We start from the raw sequence: 9,904 nt of genomic DNA on the forward strand, positions 1-9,904 counted from the left end.
TGAAAAAGTAGATCTAAAGCAAAGCATTAACCTCTAAATCAAATTGTAACACTAGAAATTGCATGGGAAAAGCAAAACTGTGTTTCTATGGCAACAAAGAGATCTTGACCTCAATTCATGGTCCCCAAAGGAGGAAAGGAGGTCAGGCTCTATTGATGGCCTTTTTGTATCTTTCTGTTACCACTATTTAACCTACTTAAGGAACTAAAATGGAAACAACTATGTAAACCACCAAAAGTAACCTATTCTACTAAGCAACAAATCTATTCTAATAGAAACTAATTTATGAACTGAAGAAAAACATAGAAATACCAAACAAGAGGTGCTGGGTAGCTTGGGTTGGGCCCTAACCCAAGAGCTTCAGCCCTCTGAAAGAACTCAGTGTTGGCTTAGAAAATATTTCATCTCCATTATCAAAATAATAGTTACATTACATAAAATTGTTCAGAAAAGTAAGCTCGAAATGAGCTGAGCAAGAGCTGCAACAAAGGTGCAAAAATTTGACTAACATCCAACTAAACTACTGAGCACCTAATCCCTTCTATTTATACAACTGGAGCCTCCAATAGCTTTCCTAAAATAAAGGAGGCTTAGCTCCCAAGACTAGAGATAGACAAGAGTTCTTCTTCACTTGCTCGGTTGTCCCTTTGATGCATTGATGTGGCTACTTGTGCTCCAAGATTTCTGAAGGAGGATTCAAGGTAGGAGGTCATAGATGAGGGGGACACCCTCCTACAAATCCTCTCCCTTGTTTTCATTGAATTTTGGCTGCCAAATGCTCATTAAGCCTTTGACTTTGTCTCAAAATTGGCCAAAAATCTGAATAAAGCGCACATTAGACTTCATGGCATAATGACTAACCCAATTCACTCTATTAGCATAAATATAATAAAAAAAATGCAATAAAATAATGAGAATGGTGGATTAAACTGAGTTAGGAGGCCAAATGAGCTCATATAATTACCCATTTATGGGGCTTATCATCTCCCTAGTGGAAAATTATACTTGATACTTATAAAAAATGATTAGGAATCATTCCCCATGAAAGGAGGAATCTTTCCCCACCAAAATCCTTTGATTAGTGGATCTAGTCCCCAATACTAGGAATCTGCATTAAATGGCAAGGAACACATTCCTAGATATAGATTGAGTTCCCAATAGAGATTGAGTTCGACAATCTATGCCATAATTCCATAATATATTGTTGATTTATTATTTATTATTGATCCTCCTATAGTAGGGAACAAGTCCCTAAATTATCTCCTCCTCCAAATCTTCATAATCTGCCCAATATTGTCATAATATTCCACAAAAATAAATAATATTATGCACAAATATGCAATTATTCATAAACCTTCCTAATGAATATATTAAAGTTAAAAATACATTATCTAATGCAGAAAGAGAGGTTTAATGTGCTGAAGGATGGTCACAGGCATTAAATTAATGTTTAATTTAAAGGTATGGGCCTTATTTTATGTCTAATTTAGAGGCCCATCAACATGGAAGGGACCAAAATGTGTCGGATTTTAACAATGTTTTTCATACCCTTCATACAAATTTGGCTATCAAGGATTTTGAGAAACATTTGGTACTTAAGTACTGTAGCTGCCTACATGGGTACATCCAAGACGAGATGGAGTTCCTAGACACTCCTCACTTGGCACGGAATATCAATATGCTATCAAGATCGAGCAGAATTTTAAACAGAAGAAGCGAGACTTTGGATTTGCGAATCCAAATCAAGGGAAAGGTGTCCCCAAACCGTAGAACAAAGGAAAAATCTAAGGCGGGTCAACCCGGACAACCCTCCAAAGCCTCAGGAAAATAACAACACTGTGAAATCGAAGAAGGACATAGGAAAGTGGTGTGAGTTCCATAAGATATCCACTCACAACACAAGTGAGTGTCCGAATAGGCAGCCACTAGTGGTCGAGTTGAAGGCTTTGGAATCAAATGCATGTTCCTACTTTGAGTCAGAACCTGACAAGGGGAATGACAAAGGGAAGCAGATTATCAATGCAGAGCCCAACACCACTGTTTCCACCATGAATATCTAGAATGAGTAACCCAAAGATCCAGAGGAGGAGGAGTGCCTCTTCCACTCCCATATGTGGGTAAATGGTTCCCCACTACAGTTCATTGTCGAATTTAGGAGCCAAAAGAACCTCATTTCGGCAGATTTTATGAAGTGGCTGGGCTTACCGACCACAACACACCCATAACCATACACCATCGGGTGACTTCACCAAGGATGGGATCTTCGCGTGAGATAGCAGGGTCGCCTTCCATATAGCATCAAGCCCTTCACGAATGAAGTATTATGTGGCGTTGCTCCCCTTGATGTTTGTGATGTATTATTAGGCTAACCATACGTGTGGAAGAAACATGTTGTGTATGATTCAAGGCCTCACATTGTTATTGTTACTTTGGGAAATAAGTTGTACAAGATACTTGAGGTAGCACCGCCTACCACCATCTTTTTGGTTACTCCAAAACAATGCAGTAAGCTCATTTCCAAAATTGAGAAATTTGTTTTCCTGATGATACACCCTTAGGGAAATTAGAAGACAGTGGCCACGACATCCAGACAAGGCCCCTCTACACAACAATAATAGATGGACAAGGTCATGGAGGATTACAAGGACATCTTCACCTCCCCCATAGGGGTGCCTCTACACTGTGAGGTCAAGCACTCCATTGATCTGACCCTAGGTGCGTCGTTGCCCAATGGATCAATATATCGATGCTCCATTTTGTATAACGATGAAATCAAGAGGTAGATTTCGGAGTTGTTGCAGAAAGGCCACATCCGGTCCAATTCATCGCCCTGTGGGAGCTTGATCGTGTTGGTACAAAAGAAGGATGGGACTTGGAAACCCTATATTGACTATCAGGTGCTGAACAAGATCACTGTCTGAAATAGGTACCCGATTTCACGGATTGATGACCTTCTAGACCAACTCAAGGGGGGAAAATATTTTAGCAAGATTGACTCGAAGTCCGGATATCACCAGGTACCAATTGAACCCTCTGACGTGTGGAAGACTGCCTTCAAAGACAAGGAGGTCCTTTTCAAATGGTTGGTTATGCCTTTGAGGCTGATGAATGCTCATGCAACCTTCATAAGACTAATGGATGACATCTTGTAGCCATTACCAACTCATTTGTAGTGGTATAATTGGATGACATCCTAATCTTCAGCGAGAGTTGGGAAGAGCACCACTACCACATCTGACAGGTTCTCCAAAAATTACGGAAACACAATCTGTGTGGAAATTTGGAGCAATTCACTTTTGGCATGACCCAGGTTCAGTATCTAGGATACGTTATTGATGAATGGGGCATGCATGTGGATCCAGCCAAGATCTAAGTCATTCAGGATCGGCCAACCCCAACCACTCTAACAGAACTCTACAGCTTTCTGGGTCTTGCCAATTTGTACCATAGGTTCATGTTGGGATTCTTTCATATCATTTGGCTCTTAAGTCAAGTCATCAAGGGAGGAGCGAAAGCCAAATTCTTTTGGTATGAATCTCAACAGAAGGCATTCGCAGAGTTGAAACATCGCCTCTGCTCTGCATGAATGCTCATATTACCAGATGTGCAATAGCAATTTGAGATCGAGACAGATTCCTCTGACTATGCCATTGGGGTCATTCTTACTCAACAGTGGCATCCAATGATATATCACAGTGAGAAAATTTTAGATATAGTTTGAAACTATCCCATTTATGACAAGGTGATGTATTCCATTATGTAGGCCTGTCGACAATGGAAGCATTACATTTTTGGGAATAAAACGGTCATCCAACAAACCACCGACCCCTGCATTTCATATAGATGCAAGGGAAGTTGTAGAATGATCACCATCATAAGTGGTACATGTTGGGGTTATATTATATTCTTTGCACGACTAGCCCCGGTAGTTGAATTGGAGGGCTAGACTAGGAGAGGAGTGCTCCCTTCATTGTGTCAGGCACAACAGGGGGGTCACATGAGGGTGGAAGGCCCCTTGTCTGGGGTATCACCCCAAGGAAAAAACATTTGGACCCTATATTAGGTGGGTAGACCTACCTAATGTTTTGTGCATGGATTTTGCACATGTTTTGGGCATGATGGTGTTTGGTCCATGGTATTTTGTAGATCTGGTCAAGGGAACTATGGTTATGTTCTAATCCAGAGTTAATCGATTAGGGTTTATGGATACTTCAACATGCATATATATATATATATATATATATATATATGTATGTATGTATGTATGTATGTATGTATGTATGTATGTATGTATGTATGTATGTATGTATGTATTGTAACATTGAATAGAACATAATGAAAAATCAATCTGGTAGTCCAGGTTTTGGGATCCAGTGGAAAATCTCTATGTATATTTTTTTAATGTGTTATGCTCTTGCCATTGTTTATTTTTTGTTTTTATAATTTGTATGCAGGTAATTTCTATACGGAGTTAAAACCTATAGTCCACATACCTGCAAAAGTTCCATTTGAATATCAAGCATAAGAAGGGAATCACCAATAATGTTTCAAACTACCTCAGCTGACCACCAATCATGGCGTTAACCACCGTGCTCAACTCTTGTGAGCACGAGACTTCTGATTGGCCACTTCTCTACAAAAGTGACCCGGAATTTGGCCACACATACTAGAAACTCTTGGAGGGTCAGCAAGTTCTAGATTTTCACCTCCAAGATTCCATGTTATGCCACCTGGAACACCTTTTTGTTCCTTCAAGTGAGCATTCCAAGACGATTTGGGAAGTTCACTATAGTCAGGTTGTGGGGCATTTCGCGGTCTAGAAAATGGTGGCAATACTGAAAAAGTATTTCTATCGGCCGAATCTTCGATAGGATGTTGGGAAGTACATCAGATCCAACACTACCTATGGCATTGCCAAACTGATCATCATGAGCAACGCCTATATACTCCTCCTCCTACCCATAGTCGACCTTGGGAATCCATCTCCATGGATTACATGTTGGGCCTTCCTTCTACTAAGCATGGCAATGACTATGTTCTTGTGGTCGTCGACAGATTCTCGAAGATTGTCATTATGGCAGCGTGCAAGAAGAATATCAAAATAGAAGCCACTGCTCAACTCTTATTTTAATGTGTGTGAGTACACTTTGGGATCCCACAGTCTATCACCTCAGATTGGGACATCAAGTTCCTCAGTACATTTTGGTATAGTCTCTGGTCGATGTTGGACACCAAGCTCACTAAGTCCACAACTTTCCATCCTCAAACTAATGGCCACATAGAGATCGTCAACATGATGATCGTACATATTTTGTTCATGTACAACTCAAATCATCCACACACATGGGATGAGATCCTCCCCTATGTTGAGCATAGTTATAACTAGGTTCTCCACAACTCGACTGACCACAACCCTTTTTAGGTGGGTTTGGGATTCCATCCATTATGTCCCATTGATGTGGCCGTACCATTTGCAGCTACTCAAGTAGTTTCAACTCATGTCCACTCTAATGCCAATAAGGTAAACAACTTCATTAAACACATCCAACGTATCTACCAATAGGTACATGAAATTATGGAGAAATCAAATTCCAAGTACAAGCAATGACATGATCAACATCAGGTACCAAACAAGTTTTAGGTGGGAAACACAGTTTGGTTGTATTGCAGAAGGAACGCATTACAGAGCCTATCGAAAACTTAGACCACTCCGATATGGTCCATACATCATTACCAAGTTTTTGGGATACAATGCATTTGAGCTCATCATTCCCCCATTCCTTGGTCAACACCAAGTGTTCAATTTGGACCGCCTTCGACCATACTTCCCATCATTTCTAGACACATCAGACATTGCAAGATAGCTCACACCTACAGAGTTAAATCTAGATTGCATGGAACAAACCACAACTGATCAAATCATGGACACATGGATCAAGAACACCTAACAATAAAGTATCCAACTATATCAAGTTGTCAAAGCAGGTCAACTCCTTCACCAGGACAAGTGGCTCACTAGGGACCAAGTTTAGCAGAAGTTTCATCATCTCATGGAGGAACTCAACGCAATGGGAACCAGTGCTTCCTAAGGGGCGAGGAATAATCCAGGTGGATATTGGTGACCACCCAACTACTCCACTTGGATCCCCACCATTGTTTCTTTCAGTTTTTTAGTTTCCTTATTTTTAGCACAATTTACCATTTTTCGCAGTTTTTCGGGTCCTGAACATCTGGAGCCATTTTGAGGCCCTAAATGAAATATTTTGTGAAACTCGATTCCAACATGGGTGTGCAAGTGTAGATGGCCATTCAAAAGTTTTAGTCCTTAGATAGATATTTCTAGCGAGGTATTGTGTGCTTCAAACAACAATCGTATGCCAAAGTTATGACCCCAAAAAGTTGATGTGCCAATTTACCCAAACGGAGCCCATAAATTGGCACTTCATCTCCTAGGGTTAGGTTTTTGGATGTTTAGGGCTTTCCATTGTTTATTAATAATAAATATGCCTTTGAGCCTCATTGTAACAGAGTTCAGAGGCATGTAGTTGCCGCATCTCTTCTCAAAGATAAGCTACCTTCACCCAAGCTAGTCTTATTTCCATTTAGTTTGTAAGAATATTTTAATGTTTGAAATTAATGAAATGAAGTGTTATTTCTACTGCATCTTTGTATTTACAGTTATATCTATAAATTGTTGCATTCCTATTTAAATCTAGATAAGTGGTATCAGAGCGGTCTGCTATTTCTCTATTTTTCTTTGCATGTCCCCAACAAGGTCAGGATATAAGTAGTTAGGACTCGATCTAGTTGAACCTTTGCAAGATCAGCCTTGCAAACCTCGATGGCTAGCCATGGGGGAAGAAAAAAATATGAGGGGGCAGAAGATCCTATCAAAATATTGCTCGAGGAGGCCCTCGAGAAACAAAGGAATGTGAAGATGGATAACTTTTCCCAGATCTTTCAACGCTTCCCCACTGGCGACGCATCCACATCCAGCAGCCACTCTCGAGGCTTCACTCCTTTTAAGGTACAAGAAAATTTTGACATTCCCATACTTGAGGGCTAAATATATGTAGATGTAGTAGATAAATGGTTAAATCTGCTAGAAGGATATTTTTTTGTTGATGATTTTTCTAGACAAAAAAATATTACTTTTGCTCTTCTCAAAGTCGCTCCCCACGTCAAGGACTGGTAGGAAACCTACTGTGAGTAGAAGGATGAAAATACAACCTCACTGCTTTCAGCTGCACCCACCTGAAATTCATTTTTGGATGCCATCAAGGAGAAGTACTACCCTGTCGGGAGCCATGAGGATAAATACATAAAGTGAACAATGCTACAGCAAGAAGGGGACCAAGATGTGCCGGAGTTTACCAATGTTTTTCATACGCTTTGCACGAAGTTGGGTATCAAACATTCTAAGAAAAATTTGGTACTAAAGTTCTATGACTGTCTACACAGGTACATCCAGTACAAGATGGAGTTCCTGGACATCTCCTCGCTCGACACGGTGTACCCAAGATTGAGCAGAAGTTTAAATAGAAGAAGTGAGACTTTGGATCTACAAATCTGAAGTAAGGGAAAGGTGTCCCCAAATAGTAGAACAAATGACAAAGCCAAGGTGGTGTAGCCCAAGACAACCTTCCAAAGCCACAAGCAAAGAACCACACCATGAATCCGAAGAAGGACACGGGAAAGTGGTGTCTACTTCCCACCATTGCTAGACAGATCAAACATTGTAGAACAACTCACACCTACAGAGTGTAATCAAGATTGCATGGAACAAGCCACAACTGATTAGATCATGGACACACAAATAAAGAACACTTGACAATAAAGGATCCAACTATATCGAGTTGTCAAAGTAGGCCAGCTCCTTCACTAGGGCAAGTGGCTCACCAGGGACCAAGTTCAGCATAAGTTGCCTCATCTCATGGAGGAAGTCAACGTAATGGGGACCATTTATTCCTTGGGGGGAGGAATGATCTAGGTGGATATTGGTGGCCACCCACCTATTCCATTTTTACCCCCCCCATTGTTTCTTTCAGTTTTTCAGTTTTTCAGTTTCCTTATTTGTAGCACAATTTGGAGTCGTTTTGAAGCCTTAAATGACGTTTTTTGGGAAAACCAAGACTAGCATGGTTCATTTACTAGTTTTGGTCATTCAAAAGTTGTAGCCCTCAGATATATCTTTCTAACGAGGTATTTTTCATGTCAAACAGTGATCATATGTGAAATTTACGACCTTGAAAAGTTGATTTACCAATTTACCCAAATGGGGCCCATAGTTTGGCACTTCATCTCCTAAGGTTAGGTTTTTTGATGTTTATGGTTTTCCATTGTTTCTCAATAATAAATAGGCCTTTGAGCCTAATTGTAATAGAGTTGAGAGGCATGTAGCTGCCACATCTCTTCTCAGAGATAAGCTTCCATCACTCAAGCTAATCTTATTTCCATTTTGTTTGTAAGCATATTTCAGTGTTTGTCATTAATAAAATGAAGTGTTATTTCTACTGCATCTTTGTATTTATGGTTATATATGCAATTTGTTGCATTCCTATTTAAATCCAGGTCAGTTGTATCAGAGCGGTCTACTCCTCTATTTTTCTTTGCATGTCCACAATGAGTTCGGAATATAATGAGTTAGGGCTCGATCTTGTTTAACATTTGCAATATCAGCCTCATAAACCCCAACGACTGCACATGGGAAAGAAAATAAATATGAGGTGGTAGGATATCCTATCAAAATATTGCTTAAGGAGGCCCTTGAGAAACAAAGGAACGCGATGTTGGATAACTTTTCCCAGATCCTTCAATGATTGCCCACCGGTGACGCATCCACATCAAGTAGCCACTCTCAAGGCCCCACGCCTCTTAAGGTACAAGTAAAATTTGACATTCCCATATTTGAGGGCCAAATAAATGCAGACACCATAGATAAATGGTTAAATATTCTAGAAGGATATTTTTTTGTTCATGATTTTTCCATCCGAGAAAATATTACCTTTTCTCTTCTTAAATCCTTCCCCCACGTTAAGGACTAGAGGGAAGCCTACTATGAGAAGAAGGATGAAAGTATGACCTCATTGTTTTCAGTCGCACCCACTTGGAATTTTTTCTGGGATGCCATCAAGGAGTAGTATGACCCTATCGAGAGCTATGAGGATAAATACATAAAGTGGAAGACGTTGCAACAAGGAAGTGACCAAGATGTGTCGTATTTTACCAATTTTTTTCATACCCTTCGCACAAAGTTGGGTATCTAGGATTTTGAGAAACATTTGGTACTCAAGTATTCTGGTTGCCTACACAGGTACATCTGAGACAAGATGGAGTTCCTAGACATCTCCTCACTCGGCACGACGTACAGATATGCCACCAAGATCTATCAGAAGTTTAAGCAGAAGAAGTGAGACTTTGGATCTGTGAATATGAAGCAAACGAAAGGTGCCCCCAAACCGCAGAACAAAGGACAAATCCAAGGTGGGGTAGCCTAGGATGACCTACCAAATCCAAAATAAAAGAATGACACTGCAAAGTCAAAGGAGGACACGGGAAAGTGGTGTGAGTTCCATAATAGCTCCACTCACAACACAAGTGAGTGTCAGGCCAAGTAGCCATTAGTGGCCGAGATGAAGGATTCGGAATCAGATGCATGTTTTGACTCTGAGCCAGAACCCAACAATGGGAATGATAAAGGGAAGCAGATTATTGATGCGGAGCCCAATGCAATTGTTGCCACCACAAATATCCAAAAGGAGGAACACGAAGATCAAGAGGAAGAGGACCGCCTCTTCCACTCCCAGATGTGGGTAAAGATTTCCCCGCTATAGTTCATTGTTGATAACGGGAGCCAAAAGAACCTCATTTCGGTAGATGTCCTGAAGCAGTTGGGCCTACCAAC

Source organism: Pinus tabuliformis, chromosome 1_1 (genome assembly GCF_031772625.1).
Source record: "Pinus tabuliformis cultivar Carrire ecotype Pingquan chromosome 1_1, CPIR1, whole genome shotgun sequence".
Lineage (NCBI taxonomy): Eukaryota > Viridiplantae > Streptophyta > Pinopsida > Pinales > Pinaceae > Pinus > Pinus tabuliformis.